At 38.2% G+C, this 18,826-nt stretch overlaps 1 pseudogene; it reads left to right on the forward strand.

The window, feature by feature from the left end:
• The first annotated feature begins 12,769 nt into the window (after window positions 1-12,769).
• LOC133249162 (small ribosomal subunit protein RACK1-like) lies at window positions 12,770-13,717 on the forward strand (annotated as a pseudogene).
• Window positions 13,718-18,826: the final 5,109 nt, after the last annotated feature.

Consider the following 18,826-nt stretch of genomic DNA (forward strand, 5'->3'; position numbering starts at 1 on the left):
CTCAGACTCATGTCCATTGAGTCGGTGATGCCATCCAGCCATCTCATCCTCTGTCGTCCCCTTCTCCTCCTGCCCCCAATCCCTCCCAGCATCAGAGTCTTTTCCAGTGAATCAACTCTTCGCATGAGGGGGCCAAAGTACTGGAGTTTCAGCTTTAGCATCATTCCTTCCAAATAAATCCCAGGACTAATCTCCTTTAGAATGGACTGGTTGGATCTCCTTGCAGTCCAAGGTACTCTCAAGAGTCTTCTCCAACACCACAGTTTAAAAGCATCAATTCTTTGGCACTCAGTTTTCTTCACAGTCCAACTCTCACATCCATACATGACCACTGGAAAAACCATAGCCTTGACCAGATGGACCTTTGTTGGCAAAGTAATGTCTCTGCTTTTCAATATGCTATATAGGTTGGTCATAAGTTTTCTTCCGAGGAGTAAGCGTCTTTTAATTTCATGGCTGCAGTCACCATCTGCAGTGATTTTGGAGCCCCTGAAAAATAGTCTAACACTGTTTCCACTGTTTCCCCATCTATTTCCCATGAAGTGATGGGACCAGATGCCATGATCTTAGTTTTCTGAATGTTGAACTTTAAGCCAACTTTTTCACTCTCCTCTTTCAGTTTCATCAATAGGCTCTTCTTCTTCACTTTCTGCCATAAAGGTGGTGTCATCTGCATATCTGAGGTTATTGATATTTCCCCTGGCAATCTTGATTCCAGCTTGTGCTTCTTCCAGCCCAGTGTTTCTCATGATGTACTCTGTATAGAAGTTAAATAAGCAGGGTGACAATATACAGCCTTGATGTACTCCTTCACATACACATATACATGTGCATATCTGTATACATTCTATACTTGCATTGGGACTTTTCATATAGAAATTATCTACGTATGCACATATATTATATATATATATATATATAAACACACACTTTCCAAATGAACATCTACTCACATCTACATACTTCCAGTGAAATTATGCTTCAGGACACAGACATATAGAAACTATATATTTATATACGTATGTAAATATATAAACATGCCCCTAAGCACCTCATACTGGAAGTGTGTGAGTCATGGAGGAGAAATAAGAGTTTAAAGTTTATAAAGCTTGGTGGTGGTTTATTTATTTATTTGTCCATTGGATATATATATATATATATATTTTTTTTTTTTACTTTACAATATTGTATTGCTCTTGCCATACATCAATATGCATCCGCCATGGGTGTACACGTGTTCCCCATCCTGAACCCCCCACCAACCTCCCTCCCCATATCATCCTTCTGGGTCATCCTAGTGCACCAGCCCCAAGCTTCCTGTATCCTGCATCGAACCTGGACTGGCGATTCGTTTCATATATGATATTATACATGTTTGAATGCCATTCTCCCAATTCATCCCCCCTCCCTCTCCCACAGAGTCCAAAAGACTGTTCCATACATCTGTGTCTCTTTTGCTGTCTCGCATACAGGGTTGTCGTTACCATCTTTCTAAATTCCATATATATGCCTTAGTATATTGTATTGGTGTTTTTCTTTCTGGCTTACTTCACTCTGTATAATAGGCTCCAGTTTCATCCATGTCATTAGAACTGATTCAAATGCATTCTTTTTAATGGCTGAGTAATACTCCATTGTGTGTATGTACCACAGCTTTCTTATCCATTCATCTGCTGATGGACATCTAGGTTGCTTCCATGTCCTGGCTATTATAAACAGTGCTTCGATGAACATTGGGGTACATGTGTCTCTTTCAATTCTTAGACCTGGGAGGTGCATGTAGCCCAGGGCCGGCCTTGGTGGTGGTTTAGTTGCTAAGTCGTGTCTGAGTATGTGAGCCCATGAACTTTAGCTGCCAGGCTTCTCTGTCCATGAGATTATCCAGGCAAGAATACTGGAATGGGTTGCCATTTCCTTCTCCAGGGGATCTTCCCAATTCAGGGATCACACCCAGGTCTCCTGAGCTGCAGGCAGATTCTTTACCAACTCAGCTACAAGGGAAGAGCTTGAAGCTAGTCTATGGAAACTCCTCCAGTATTCAGATATTCAAAGTTATAAGTGAAAAAATTTGGTTCTTGTAATAGTTTAGTTAAAATAAAGTTTTTTCTGGTTAGGAATATACTTGATTGTGCAGCATATATCAGTATAATTATAAATGCTTTATACACCATTTTGTGCTGTGTATGTGCATGTTAAGTCACCTCAATTGTGTCCGACTCTTTGAGACCCTATGGACTGTAGCTTGCCAGCCTTCTCTGTCAATGGGATTTTCCAGGCAAGAATACTGGAGTGGGTTGCCCTGCCCTGCTGCAGGGGATCTTCCTCACCCAGTGATCGAACCTGCATCTCTTATGTTTGCAGGCAGGTTCTTTACTACTAGCATCACCTGGGAAGCTCCCTTCTTGGGAAGCCCCACATCAGTTTACCAGTAGTAAATAATGCATTTTGCTAATAGTGAATAATAATACTACAGGAAATATTGGTTTATCTTTCCCTTTTCACTTTCCAAAACTTTCAATTTAAAATTTAAATTATACTTTTTATAATTACAATTTATAAAGTTACTGTCAAATGAAGAGGTTATCAAGTTATACAGATTCAAATTATAGGGGGCACTGACTTAGAGAAACAAAATAATGGTTATGGTGGGGAGTGTTAGGGGAAGGGATGGATTTGGGAGTTAGGGATTGGCATGTACACACTGCTACATTTAAAATAGATAACCCTCAAGTACCTACTGTATAACACAGGGAACTCTGATCAATAATTTGTGATAACCTAAATGGGAAAAAATTTTTGAAAAAGAGTGGAAACATATATATGTGTAACTGAATCACATTGCTGTACACTGGAAACTAACCCAACATTGTTAATCAACTATTCTCTAATATAAAATAAAAAAATAAAAAAAAGCAAAAAGTTAAAAAACAAATAAACAAACAAACAGTGCCCTAAAAAAACGTACAGGGGCAAAGTGTTACAAGAGATGTGTCAGGAACTTAATATAAGTACTATGTTGTTTTTCTGGATTTTGAGTTGTTAATCAACAACTCAAACCTCAAACTATTGTCAGACCTTTGGAGAACAAAGATGCCACCTCTGTGAGATTGGCAGAATAGACAAATACTTGCATGGGGAGAAAAGTTATTAATCCATGCATCTTGTAAGATAGTATTTCTCTTACTTGAATACTCTTGTTTCCAAAATTGAACAATTTTGCATTCACTCTTTAGTTTTGCATTCATTTTAGTTTTCTTCAAACAGCAAATTTGACTGGACTAAATGAAAAATTATCATTTAAAGCTAGATGTGAATCATCAGATCATTCTTTTATTTATTTATTTATTTAAATTTATTTCTTATGGCCGGTAAAAGAATAGGGCAACTTGAGATCAATAAGGAAGGCAGGAATTGTTAGGAAATAGCAAAGGAAGAAAGAACAAATAGCAAGGGTAGAGAGGAAGTATCAACAAAGACAAATTTACCAGCAATCATTTTGCCTAACTTCATCCTTCAGCTTAGAATTCTGGAACCTCCATGGTAATAACCTTAAATGTAAGTGCATTAAATGCTCTATCCACAATACTTTAAGTTAGTAGCCTGGTGAATAGAAAAGATGTACCTATTTTGTGAAAAATAGGTACAAAATTTTGTATTAATATTTTGTGCAAAATATTAATATGCCTTGTATATTCCTAGAGTCATTTCTAGGGAAGTTAAATCATGGGCAGCAGTAAAACTTCTGTGAGTCTGATCAGTTATCACTTATACAGATGAAGAATTTGAGGCAAATTATATATCTTATTTAGGTTCTCATAACAAGCTGGGGATATAACAAGGAAAAGAGCTGAAATCTTTTTGTTCTGGTGCTTGAGTTGCAATTCTTAGCCTGGGCAGGGGTCCTCCACTAGTACATTTCCCTCAGGCTTAACCCCAGTTGCACCACCTTTTCCCATTTTTCTCCCTTTTACTAAACTGGCACAAATCTTCCCTTAAAAATTTCTTACACCAGTTATTCCTTAGTTGATAATAGTACCAAAAATCTTAGGTTATTTGCTTTAGACTTGTATTTAACTTTACAAATGTACAAACTGGAATGCAGATGAAAAGTTGATGAGGGTTATTGCTTTGGACATAAACTTTTTTGGGTGAAAACTGCACAGTATCTAAGCTCTTGGGAGACATAATAAAAAGAGACTAAATTATACTCTAGTATTTTTCCAGACCTTCCAAGTCTCTTCAGGAGAACATTTTTTCCTTTTTAAAAACTAACATTTTTACTTTACACTCCTCAATTATTAAAGGAAGAATTTTTCTTATTAGGTGAAATGAGAACATAGGTAATATTAAAGTGAAGTTTGCAATTTGTGGTAAAGAATAACTGAATATATGTATTTATATTTCTTTATAGCATATTATCAGGATGTCAAATATATCAATGTAGTGTAGAAACAGAATACTAATCAAGTTATTTTAAGTTGAATCAGAATATAATGTAGAAAAAAATAACCCATGAAACTAATTATTTGGAATACATTCCAAAGTAAAACTATGTAAAATATCCTTATTTTTCAAAATATGGGAAGACTATATGCTTACTCCTTAGAAGGAAAGTTATGGCCAACCTAGACAGCATATTAAAAAGCAGAGACGTTACTTTGTCAACAAAGGTCCGTCTAGTCAAGGCTATGGTTTTTCCAGTAGTCATGTATGGATGTGAGATTTGGACTATAAAGAAAGCTGAGCGCTGAAGAATTGATGTTTTTGAACTGTGGTGTTGGAGAAGACTCTTGAGTTTCTTGGACTGCAAGGAGAGCCAACCAGCCCATCCTAAAGGAGATGAGTACTGGGTGTTCATTGGAAGGACTGATGTTGAAGCTGAAACTCCAATACTTTGGCCACCTGATGTGAAGAGCTGACTCATTTGAAAAGACCCTGATGCTGGGAAAGATTGAGGGCAGGAGGAAAGGAGGACAACAGAGGATGAGATGGTTGAATGGCATCACCGAGTCAATGGACATGAGTCTGGGGTAAACTCCGGGAGTTGATGATGGACAGGGAGGCCTGGCGTGCTGCAGTTCATGGGGTTGCAAAGAGCTGGACATGACTGAGCGACTGAACTGAACTGAACTGATACGCCTATCCAAAACAACTGTGTCTCACTGAAAAGTATTTCTCAAGTACCCATGATGCGTTTTTTTCCCCTGTTTTAGAAATAATGACACATTCTTTTGACTATCTTTGTGATGAAAATTCTGCACTCATTGGTAATGAATTAGTTTTGGAAACTATCAAAAGTGTAGAGTCACGTCCAATGAATATTTTCTTTCTTTTTTTTAAATTTAAATTTATTTATTTTAATTAGAGGCTAATTACTTTACAATATTGTATTGGTTTTGCCATACATCAACATGAATCTGCCACAGGTGTACACATGTTCCCAATCCTGAAGCCCCCTCCCACCTCCCTCCCCATCCCATCCCTCTGGGTCATCCCAGTGCACCAGCCCCAAGCTTCCTGTATCCTGCATCGAACCTGGACTGGCGATTTGTTTCTTATATGATATTATACATGTTTCAATGCCATTCTCCCAAATCATCCCCCCCTCCTTCTCCCACAGAGACACAGATGTATATAAAAATGAATATTTTCTTGCTAAATAGCCTATAACCATTAGTTCTGAAACACTGGATATTTATTTACAGGATTCTGCAAGTAATTTATTAAAGAACCCACCCCCATACCAAACTATAGGACATTAAGCAAAAACATTATTATTAAATGGGGCTGTAGGTTTGAAAAGTTGCTACCTTAAGGCAATAATTTAATGTCAGTTTTGCTGAGAAACAGAACAAACAAAAACTGGTTTTGTTATAGGCAATTTGAAATAATAATGCACATGAGTATCATGGGTTTTATTGTGCCCATGATAAATTTTGCTCATAACTGTTCACCTCTCAGTTTTATGTTGATGCTATATTTCTTTCTGAAAACAGAAACACATTTACTTTTCATTTCAGTATTTATTAGTGTAAAATAGAAACAAAAATTCCCATGTATCCCTACACCTTTGTAATATGCCCACTAAAGTTTAGGTGCCTCAAAATAGGGGAAAAATTTAAACAAGAGCAAAATCAAATAAATCAATCAAAGATTCTACAAGTGCTGTTTTTCAAATTGACTTTTGCCTAAGTTACTATTACCAGTAAAAAATTTATAAACTCTATATAAATCTGTATGAAAGTTATATATATATATATATATGTTTATCTATACAAGAATTTTTTATATATGACTTCCTTTAATGGGGGAAATTAAAAGACTATTCATAGCAGTGGAAGTCAGTGAAATATACAAAATATACCAGGAATTTAGGTAATTTTACTCTGAAGTATCAAATGACTTATTGCAGTCTCTTCTGTTGTTTCTTCACACATTAATACATTTGCAGGCCTCTCAGAGAGTCTGCAGTTACTTTTGGCTATAGATGTCTACCATTTCTGATACATTGCAATTTCTTTCCAATTGGAAGTTTTTCTTAATTGCAGTGAATAGTTAAATATTTTAAACAAAAATAAATAATTCCCAAATTAAATGGATAAAGTGAAAAAGAATAATAATAATAATAATGCATATTTCAAATAATTGTGAAAACTCCAACAATCTAATAATTGGGATGAGATTTTTCTGTTTTCTGTCCTCTAAGAAAACTCTCTGCTACCTTGCCATGGGAATCTGTGTGCATGTAGACATATGTGTTTGTTTATATGTATGTGAGTATGTATTTTAGTTCCTCTTAAAAAATAGGCATTACTTAGTGGTGGTGGTGTTTAGTCATTAAGTTGTGTCCAACAATTTTGTGACCCCATGTACTGTACCCCAGGACCCAGCGACCCCACAGAGACTGAGACAGAACTGTGTTTGAGTGTCTACTGTGGAGGTATGGGTCAGCAGTGTACTACTGCAGGGGTAGGGGCTGTGGGTGCAGCAGACCTGGGTATGGCATAAGCCCTCCTGGAGGAGATCACCATTAACCCCACCATAGAGCTGCCAGAACTTACACAGTACTGGGAAAACAGACGTGGCGGGAACAAACAGAACATTGCATGAACCAGGACCCAGGAGAAAGGAGCAGTGACCCCATAAGAGACTGACCCAGACTTGCCTTTAAGTGTCCAGGAGTTTCCAGTGGAGGTGTGGGTCAGCAGTGGCCTGCTGCAGGGTTGGGGGCACTGAGTGTAGCAGTACATGCATGGCATCTTTGAGGGAAGTCATCATTATTTTCATTACCTCCACCATAATTTGGCCCCAGGAAATGGTTAAACAGGAGATGGCAAGAGTGAATATCGAGATTTTAGGAATCAGTGAACTAAAATGGACTGGAATGGGTGAATTTAACTCAGATGACCATTGTATCTACTCCTGTGGGAAAAAATCACTTAGAAGAAATGGAGTAGCTATCATAGTGAACAAAAGAGTCCAAAATGGAGTGCTTGGATGTCAAAAAGGACAGAATGATCTGTTTGTTTCAAAGGCAAACCATTCAATATCACAGTAATCCAAGACTATGCCCCAACCAGTAATGCTGAAGAAGCATAAGTTGAATGATTCTATGAAGACTTACAAGACCTTCTAGAACTAACACCCAAAAAAGTTTTCATTTTCATTATAGCGGACTGGAAGGAAAAAGTAGGAAGTTAATAAACACCAGGAGTAACAGGCAAGTTTGGCCTTGGAGTACAGAATGAAGCAGGGCAAAGGCTAATAGATTTTTTCCAAGAAAACACACTGGTCATAGCAAACATCCTCTTCCAAAAATACAAGAGAAGACTCTACACATGGACATCACCACACGGTCAATACTGAAATCAGAAGGACTATATTCTTTGCAGCCAAAGATGCAGAAGTTCTGTACAATCACAAAAACAAGACCAGGAGTGAACTGTGGCTCAGATCGTGAACTCCTTATTGCCAAATTCAGACTTAAATTGAAGAAAGTAGGGAACACCACTAGACCATTCATGTATGACCTAAATCAAATCCCTTAAAATTATACAGTGGAAATGACAAATAGATTCAAGAGATTAGATCTGATAGAGTGGTTAATGAACTATGGACGGAGGTTCCTGACATTGTACAGGAGACAGGAATCAAGAATATCTCCAAGAAAAAGAAATGGAAAAAAAAAAAAAAAGGCAAAATGGTTGTCTGAGGAGGCCTTACAAATAGCTTAGAAAATAAGAGAAGCAAAGGGCAAAGGAGAAAAGTAGATATACCCATTTGAATGCAGAGTTCCAAAGAATAGTGAGGAGAGATTAAAAAAAACATTCCTCAGAGATTAGTGCAAAGAAGCAGAGGAAAACAGTTGAATGGGAAAGTCTAGCGATCTCTTCAAGAGATTAGAAATATCAAGGGAAAATTGCGTGCAAAGATGGGTTCAATAAAGGACAGAAATGGTATGGACCTAATAGAAACAGAAGATATTAATAAGAAGATTTGGCAAGAATACACAGAAGAACTGTTCAAAAAATATCTCCATGACACAGATAATAGTGATGATGTGATCAGTCACTTAGAGCCAGACATCCTAAAATGCAAAGTCAAATGGGCCTTAGGAAGCATCATTTTGAACAAAACTAGTAGAGGTGATGGAATTCCAGTGGAACTATTTCAAATCCTGAAAGATGATTCTGTGAAAATGCTACACTCAATATGCCAGCAAATTTGGAAAACTCAGCAGTGGCTACAGAACTGGAAACAGTCAGTTTTCCTTCTAATCCTAAAGAAAGGCAATGCCAAAGAATGCTTTAACTACCACACAATTGCACTCATCTCACACACTAGGAAAGTAATGCTCAAAATTCTCCAAGCCAGGCTTCAACAGTATATACACCGTGAACTTCCAGATATTCAAGCTGAATTTAGAAAAGTCAGAGGAACCAGAGATCAAATTGCCAATATCCGCTGGATCATCAAAAAAGCAAGAGAGTTCCTGAGAAACATCTACTTCTGCTTTATTGACTACTCCAAAGCCTTTGACTGTGTGGATCATAACAATGTCAGGAAACTTCTGAAAGAGATGGGAATACCAGACCACCTGACCTGCCTCTTGAGAAATCTGTATGCAGGTCAGGAAGCAACAGGTAGAACTGGACATAGATCAACAGACTGGTTCCAAATAGGAAAAGGAGTATGTCAAGGCTGTATATTGTCACCCTGCTTATTTAACTTCTATGCAGAGTACATCATGAGAAATGCTGGGCTGGATGAAGCACAAGCTGGAATCAAGATTGCCAGGAGAAATATCAATAACCTCAGATATGCAGATGACACCACTCTTATGGCAGAAAGTGAAGAACTAAAGAGCCTCTTGATGAAAGTGAAAGAGGAGAGTGAAAAAGTTGGCTTAAAACTTAACATTCAGAAAACTAAGATAATGGCATCTGGTCCCATCACTTCATGGGAAATAGATGGGGAAACAGTGGAAACAGTGTCAGACTGTGTTTTTGGGGCTCCAAAATCACTGCAGATGGTGATTGCGGCCATGAAATTAAAAGATGCTTACTCTTTGAAAGAAAAGTTCTGACCAACCTAGATAACATATTAAAAAGCAGAGACATTACTTTGCCATCTAGTCATCTTAAGGGTCATCTAGTCAAAGCTATGGTTTTTCCAGCAGTCACGTATGGATGTGAGAGTTGGATTCTAAAGAGAGTATGGATTCTAAAGAACGCTGAGCACTGGAAAAAAAAAAAAAAAAGAATTGATTCTTTTGAACTGTGCTGTTGGAGAAGACTCTTGAGTCCCTTGGACAGCAAGGAGATCCAACCAGTCCATCCTAAAATAAATCATTCCTGAATATTCATTGGAAAGACTGATGCTGAAGCTAAAACTCCAATACTTTGGCCACCTAATGTGAAGAGCTGACTCATTTGAAAAGACCCTGAAGGTGGAAAGAGAAGGGGACTACAAAGGATGATATGGTTTAATGGCATCACTGACTCAATGGTCATGAGTTTAAGTGAACTCTGGGGGTGTTGACCAACTGGGAGGCCTGTAGTTCTGCAGTCATGGGGGCGCAAAGAGTCACACATGAACAAGTGACTGAACTGGACTGTAGCCTGCCAGGTTTCACTGTCCATGAGTTTTCCTAGGAAAGAATGCTGGAGTAGGTTGCCATTTCCTTCTTCAAGGGATCTTCCTCCCCCAGGGATGAAACCTTTGTCTCCTACATCAGCAGGCAGATTCTTTACCACTGAGCCACTTGGGAAGCCCCAATCATTATTTAGGCATTAGCTATTTGTCCTTGACACTCATGATCCATAAATGTCATGGTAAATGAGAGGTGCATGACCTTAATTCAGTCAAATCTCATAGGTCATGATATAGCCAAGAAATTTTGCAGTTAAAAGTAGCTACTCCCCAGCATGAATGCAAAAAAGAAAGGAATTCTATGCTTTAATGCAACTGGAGGATTGGAAGTTGGACTAATGAATCTTTTTCAGAAAGATGTATTTTTTAAATGTTCTTCCTGCAGCTTTGAACCTTATTCATGCACTAGAAACATAATGATGATTATTCAATATGACTAGATGACTAGATTTAAGCATGCAAAAAAACCTATTTAGATCTCTCATAATTCCCCATAAGCCATATGACTAAATAGCATTTTAAAAAGTGAGAAAACAATATCTCAGTCTTGTAAGCCTCACTAAAGAAATGTATAATAAATTTTCACAGAGAGTTTTCTTGGGTTGCTAATGCATACTGGTTTTATTAATTTACCAACAGAGTTTGCCTAGTTGTTCCCACCTTAAAGAAGATTATAATAGTAGAAACAGAATGAGTGCAGGAAAAGTCAGGATAAAGAAGTGCCAAGTACATATACTTTTTGGTTTTGTTTGCTTTTTAACATGGTCAACAATTTCAGAATGTCAGTCACACTTGAGAGGTGTTACAAGTTCTCTGTTCCTGAGAAATATCACCTTAATAAACAATCCAACTGCACTTTCTTAGCATCTCCTCCTACTGCTCCTTTCTTTCTTTGTTTTAAGTTGTTGCTTTAAATATTGCTGAGTGTGTGTGTGTGTGTGTGTGTGTGTGTTTATGTTAAAGAGATTGAAAATGTTGTACTTTACCTTTTTTCCTTAACTAGGCATCCATTCTAATGATGTAACTTCAGGATGATATATAGCATTTTATCTCTGGCAACCTGCTTTTTATGTCTAGTCTTCCATCATTTTCTTGAGGAGCCATAACACTCTTAGAGGGAAACTTGTAGGGAGAGGCCATCTCTGGATGAAACCTTATTTTTTAACTTAAATTATAAATTGAACTCTGTTAACGCAGCTTGATTGTCAGTAGGGGTTAGTCAAATTTAAGCTGAATAAATTAACATGAATTTCATACTAGAAAGACAGAGATAATCTTTTAACTTTCTTTTAATTCTGAGTTATATCCACCTGTTTTTATATAAGGAAAAGTAGAAAGAACAGGGAGTAAAGAAACAACCCTTTAAAGCAAAATTATAACCTTGAATTGCTAATAAGAACATAATAGTTCACATTTCATGTTACAAAATTAGAATTCAAGTGTATGTCACTAAACTAGTATACCACTTTTGTGAGCAATGCACTGCCATTATTGTTAATGTGTTGCCTGAACAGAAATAATTCATTACTTAATTTCTACTTTCAATGGTGTTACGATTTAACTAAAAATACATGTTCAGCCAAAAGCTGGTTAAATAAAAATGTTTATAAGTATTTAATAACATACAGCAAATTGCATTATTTAGAATGAAGGACAATATTGTAGGAGGAGAGAAAGATGATCACAGAAGACTTGCAATTCATTGAACAATCAGTAATCTCTATGAGACCACCAAACTATGTCTATCTCATTCTCTATGGCATTTTCTCAGTGCTTTTCCCATCAGAGAAGATAAATACGAAAAAAAAGACCTGACAATTTCTTAGGGTAATTCTGACCATCAGAAGCTAGATTGTGTAATTATTTAAAGGATTATAAAGTTAAATTTGGGCTCATTTTCTATTTCAGCAGAGGCATGGAGATTACTACTATCAAATTATACAATTAGTTGTTATCAAGTCACTTTGGAGGACCTGCAAAATCCAAATACTGTATATATAGCTCAAAATTCATCACCCAAATTGAGATAATAAAAGACTGATGATGGCTTATGTGCCAACTTTACTGGAATGAGGGATATCCAGCTAGCTGGTTTTGGAGCATGGCTGTGAGGGTGTTTAAGAAAGATACCACCATTTAAACTGGTGGACTGAGTAAACAGATAGCCCTCCCCAATGTTGATGGTCATATCCAATTCATTTAGGGCCCAGATAGAACAAAAAGTCAAAGAAAGTTGACTCACTCTATTGCTGTCATATTGAGCTAGAAGATGGATCTTCTACTGTGCTTAGAGATCCTGAATCTGTGGCTTTTAGATCAAGACTGGAATCTACACCATGAACTTTCTAGCTTTCAGGCCTTCAAATTTTACCATTGGCTCTCCTGGGATCTCCAGCTTGCAGATGGAAGATGGTGGGACTTTTCAATCTCTACAATAGGTGAGACGGTACCTTATAATATTTCCTGTGTGTATTAATATATTCCATTGGCTCTATTTTTCTGGAGAACCCTGACTAATACATGACATAAAAATGAATGGTTTGGCCAAGCCATGGTGGGAGCAGGTATGCGTGTCTCTGAGCTATCCAGCTCCATTCTTGTCTCTGTCACAACATCCATACCCTCCATTGCCATGACTGAACAGATGATGCACATGGCACCCTCAAGGGCCACAATGACTGGATGACCCAGATTCGCTACTACTCCCAGTTTCCAGACATGATATTCTCTGCCCCTGGGGACAAGACCATTGTTATGTGGAAGCTGACCAGAGATGAGATGAACTATGTTTTTCCAGAGTGTGCTCTTTGGGGTCACTCTCACTTTGTTACTGGTAATCTCCTCAGATGGCCAATTTGCCGTCTCAGGCTCTGGGGATGGAACTCTTTACCTCTGGGATCTCACAATGGGCACCAAGATGCACCACACCAAAGATGTGCTGAGTGTGGCCTTTTCTGACAACTGGCAAATTGCCTCTGGCTCCTGAGACAAAACCATCAAACTATGGAATATTTCAGGTGTATGTAAATATACTTTCCAGAATGAGAGTCAATCAGAGTGAGTGTCTTGTGTCAGTTTCTTGCCCAACAACAGCAATCCCATCATTCTTTCCTGTGGCTGGGACAAACTGGTCAAGGTATGGAACTTTGCAAACTGTAAGCTGAAGCCCAGCTACATCGGCCACACAGGCTCCCTGAACATTGTGACCATCTCTCCAGATGGATCTTTCTGCGCTTCTGGAGGCAAGGATGGATAGGCCATGTTGTGAGATCTGAATGAAGGCAAGTACCTTTATACACTAGATGGTGAGAACATCATCAGCGCCCTGTGCTTCAGTACCAACCACTATTGGCTCTGTGCTGCCATGGGCCCTAGCATTAAAATCTGGGACTTGGAGGCAAAATCACTATAGATAAACTGAAGCAAGACATTATTGGTACCAGCAGCAAGACAGAGCCTTCCCAGTGTATCTCTCTGGCTTGGGTCTGCTGATGGCCAGATACTGTTTGTTGGCTACATGTACAGCCAAGTGTGCATGTGGCAGGTAACCATTGGCACCTTCTAGAAACAAACATAGAAGAGTCTAAAAATTTTTTAAAAAGAAAAGAAAAAAGTTGGCTTTCTGGAAAAAAAAATGAATGGTTAGGAGAGGATATTATATATTTTGGTTTGGAGGGGATTTTATGACTATTTTTGTTTTCATTCTATTTGGATAGAACTATGTATCTGTTCAGGGTAGTGTATATTGATGAATGTAATTATGGAGGAAAATGTTATTTATCCCTCTTTAACCCCATGCTGAAAATGTGGAGCTCAAAATGGGACTACTCTTAAAATGTAATATGAGTTCTTTGCAGTTGGAAGGGACTGAAAAGGGAAATTTAATGAACTAGTGTGGTGTCTGGAAACCATACAGATTGAAATAAAGATAGCTTTGATGAGGAGCTGGAATTCTTCAAGTTTTTTAGGCCAAAATGACATGTGAAAAATTTCAAAGTTTCAAACATAAAGTGCAGGGCTAGAGGGACATACACTGCAAGAGGCAGTCTATGCAGAAGGTACTACCTGAAAACCATGTGCCAAGACAGAAAATAGAAGGCAATATTTTTTTAAAACCTAGTTGAGAGTAGACATTTTTAGTCAAGGAAACAGCAGGTGCTAAACCTAAAAATTGGACTGCTCTAGAAAAACAGGTTTTTACCTGTAACTGAGTGGTAGGGAATCCATCTGCAATGCAGGAGTCACAGGTTCGACCCCTGGGGAAGGAAGGTCTCTTGGAGAAGGAAATGGCAACCCATTCCAGTACTCATGCCTGGAAAGTCCTATGGACAGAGGAGGCTTGCAGGCTACAGTCCACAGAGTCTGAAAAGAGTAAGACATGATTTAAGTGACTAAACAACAACAGGAAAACATATCCACAACAGCTCTTGAGAGAAAATCAGTTGTGAGCATATAAACAAACAATAATGTGTTAGAACATTTCATGATAGTACCAGCAAGTTATAATCTTCCTGATTCTCTAAAGACAAGATACAGAAGTGGAGGTATAATTCTGGCAAAGAAAAATATAGAAAATCACTTTAATCAGATAGTATAGATTTCTGTCTACTAAGATCCAGACAGAACAGGAAGGAGAAATGCAAGGAGTAAACGTCTTTTAATTTCATGGCTGCAATCACCATCGGCAGTGATTTTGGAGCCCAAAAATAAAGTCTGACACTATTTCCACTGTTTCCCCATCTATTTTCCATGAAGTGGTGGGACCAGATGCCATGATCTTAGTTTTCTGAATGTTAAGCTTTAAGCCAACTATTTCACTCACCTCTTTCACCTTCATCAACAGGCTCTTTAGTTCTTCTTCACTTTCTGCCATAAGGGTGGTGTTATCTGCATATCTGAGGTTATTGATATGTCTCCCAGCAATCTTGATTCCAGCTTGTGCTTCATCCAGCCCAGCATTTCTCATGATGTACTCTGCATAGAAGTTAAATAAGCAGGGTGAAAATATATAGCCTTTACGTACTCCTTTTCCTATTTGGAACCAGTCTGTTGTTCCATGTCCAGTTCTAACTGTTGCTTTCTGACCTGCATACAGGTTTCTCAAGAGGCAGGTCAGGTGGTCTGGTATTCCCATCTCTTTCAAAAATTTCCACAGTTTATTGTGATCCACACAGTCAAAGGCTTTGGCATAGTCAGTAAAGCAGAAATAGATGTTTTTCTGGAACTCTCTTGCTTTTTTGATGATCCAGCAGATGTTGGCAATTTGATCTCTTGTTCCTCTACCTTTTCTAAAACCAGCTTGAACATCTGGAAGTTCACGGTTCACGTATTGCTGAAGCCTGGCTTGGAGAATTTTAAGCATTACTTTACTACCGTGTAAGATGAGCGCGATTGTGCAATAGTTTGAGCATTCTTTGGCATTGCCTTTCTTTGGGATTGGAATGAAAACTGACCTTTTGCAGTTCTGTGGCCACTGCTGAGTTTTCCAAATTTGCTGGTGTATTGAGTGCAGCACTTTCACAGCATCATCTTTCAGGATTTGAAATAGCTCCACTGGAATTCCATCCCCTGCACTACCTTTGTCCATAGTGATGCTTCCTAAGGCCCACTTGACTTCACATTCCAGGATGTCTGGCTCTAGGGGAGAGATCATACCATTGTGATTATCTGGGTCATGAAGATCTTTTTTGTACAGTGCTTCTGTGTCTTCTTGCCACCTCTTCTTTATATCTTCTGCTTCTGTTAGGTCCCTACCATTTCTGTCCTTTTTTGATCCATCTTTGCATGAAATAAATGTATTAGATATTATATAATATATGTTATAATATATAATATATAATAATTATATAGTATATAATAAATGTATTCAGTTCAGTTCAGTCACTAAGTCATGTCTGACTCTTTGCCACCCCATGAATCACAGCACATCAGGCCTCCCTGTCCATCACCAACTCCTGTAGTTCACTCAAACTCATGTCCATCAAGTCGGTGATGCCATCCAGCCATCTCATCTTCTGTTGTCCCCTTCTCCTCCTGCCCTCAATCTTTCCCAGCATCAGGGTCTTTTCCAATGAGTCAACTCTTCACATGAGGTGGCCAAAGTATTGGAGTTTCAAGAAATAAATGAATGTATTTAAGAATGCATTACATTGTTTGCTTTTCTAGTAGGTGCTAATGTGACAGTTGTATTTTAAACCCTTCCCCCAAAAGGGCGAGTTAGTAAAAAGTGTTTGTTTTAGGTATATAACTGCTCTATACATTTCATTTCATTTTTGAAAGTGATTTCTCCTTTTAAAAAAGACTTTAGATAGTCACATAATGCAAAATATGTGTGTGTGTGTGTGTGTGTGTATGGGTACACACAAATGGGTACACACAAATAGGTACACACAAACATTTTCTATGAACTGTTCTGTATTGGAGTAATTCCCTGATGTTTTGAACGTAAGAGTGTTGCCTTTAACTTAATATTAACACAACGCTGCACTATTAAAGTCTACTTTCCAGGTCAGTTAATTAAATTGTTAGATTTCCTATTTTTAACTTATTCCTTTTTTTAATAATAGTCTTTTTTCAAAACTTTTTATTTTATATTGAAGTATATCAAATTAACAACATTATGATATTTTCAATGGACAGCAAAGGGACTCAGCCATACATATACATGTATCCATTTTCCCTGAAAACACTCCCCCATCCAGGCTGCCAAATTACATTGAGCAAATTCCCCTGTGCTGTGCATTAGGTCCTTGTTGGTTATCCTTTTTATGTATAGCAGTGTGTATATGTGATTGCAGACTCCCTAACTATCCCTTCCCCCAATCCTTCCTCCTGGAAACCAAAAGTTCATTCTCTAAGTCTGTGAATCTCTTTCTGTTTTGTAAATAAGTTCACTTCTACCATTTCATTTTCCAAGGATGTCATATGACATTTCTCCTTCTCTTTATGATTTTCTTAATTCAAATGGCCAAATCCATGTCTCTGAAGTTCTCATCCATTGCTCTTAGCAGGCTACCGAAGTTGCGAAGTTACTGATGAAGGTTTTTACAGCATATCAAATATGGGCAAAAAAGCAAAATGGCTGTCTGAGGAGGCCTTACAAATAGCTGCGAAAAGAAGGGAAGTGAAAAGGAAAGAGAAAAGGAAAGATACACCCATTTGAATATAGAGTCCAAAGAATAGCAAGCAGAGATAACAAAGCCTTCCTCAGCAATCAATGCAAAGAAATAGAGGAAAACAATGGAATGGGAAAGGCTAGAGATTTCTTCAAGAAAATTAGAGATACCAAGGGAACATTTCATGCAAAGATGGGCTCAATAAAGGACAGAAATGGTAGGGACCTAACAGAAGCAGAAAATATTAAGAAGAGGTGGCAAGAATACACAGAAGCACTGTACAAAAAAGATCTTCACCACCCAAATAATCATGATAGTGTGATCTCTACCTAGAGCCAGACATCCTGGAATGTGAAGTCAAGTGGGCTTTAGGAAGCATCACTATGAACAAAGCTATTGTTCCAGTTGAGCTATTTCAAATCCTGAAAGATAATGCTGTTGAAGTGTGCACTCAGTATGCCAGCAAATTTGGAAAACTTAGCAGTGGCCACAGGACTGGAAAAGCTCAGTTTTCATTCCAATCCCAAAGAAAGGCAATGCAAAAGAATGCTCAAACTACCGCGCAATTGCACTCAACTCACACACTAGTAAAGTAATGCTCAAAATTCTCCAAGCCAGGCTTCAGCAACACGTGAACTGTGAACTTCCAGATGTTCAAGCTGGTTTTAAAAAAGGCAGAGGAACAAGAGATCAAATTGCCAGCATCCACTGGATCATCGAAAAAACAGGAGAGTTCCAGAAAAACATCTATTTCTGCTTTATTGACTATGCCAAAGCCTTTGACTGTGTGGATTACAATAAACTGTGGAAAATTCTGAAAGAGCTGGGAATACCAGACCACCTGACCTGCCTCTTGAGAAACCTATATGCAGGTCAGGAAGTAACAGTTAGAACTGGACATGGAACAACAGACTGGTTCCAAATAAGAAAAGGAGTACGTGAAGGCTGTATATTGTCACTCTGCTTATTTAACTTCCATGCAGAGTACATCATGAGAAACGCTGGGCTGGAGGAAGCACAAGCTGGAATCAAGATTGCCGGGAGACATATCAATAGCCTCAGATATGCAGATGACACCACCCTTATGGCAGAAAGTGAAGAAGAACTAAAGAGCCTGTTGATGAAGGTGAAAGAGGTGAGTGAAATAGTTGGCTTAAAACTTAACATTCAGAAAACTAAGATCATGGCATCTGGTCCCACCACTTCATGGCAAATAGATGGGGAAACAGTGGAAACAGTGTCAGACTTTATTTTGGGGGGCTCCAAAATCACTGCCGATGGTGATTGCAGACATGAAATTAAAAGACGTTTACTCCTTAGAAGGAAAGTTATGACCAACCTAGACAGCATATTAAAAAGCAGAGACATTTCTTTGTCAGCAAAGTCCATCTAATCAAGGCTATGGTTTTTCCAGTAGTCATGTATGGATGTGAGAGTTCGACTATAAAGAAAGCTGAGTGCAGAAGAATTAATGCTTTTGAACTGTGGTGTTGGAGAAAACTCTTAAGAGTCTCTTGGACTACAGGGAGATCCAACTAGTTCTATCCTAAAGATCAGTC

The sequence above is a fragment of the Bos javanicus genome, chromosome 6 (genome assembly GCF_032452875.1).
Source record: "Bos javanicus breed banteng chromosome 6, ARS-OSU_banteng_1.0, whole genome shotgun sequence".
Lineage (NCBI taxonomy): Eukaryota > Metazoa > Chordata > Mammalia > Artiodactyla > Bovidae > Bos > Bos javanicus.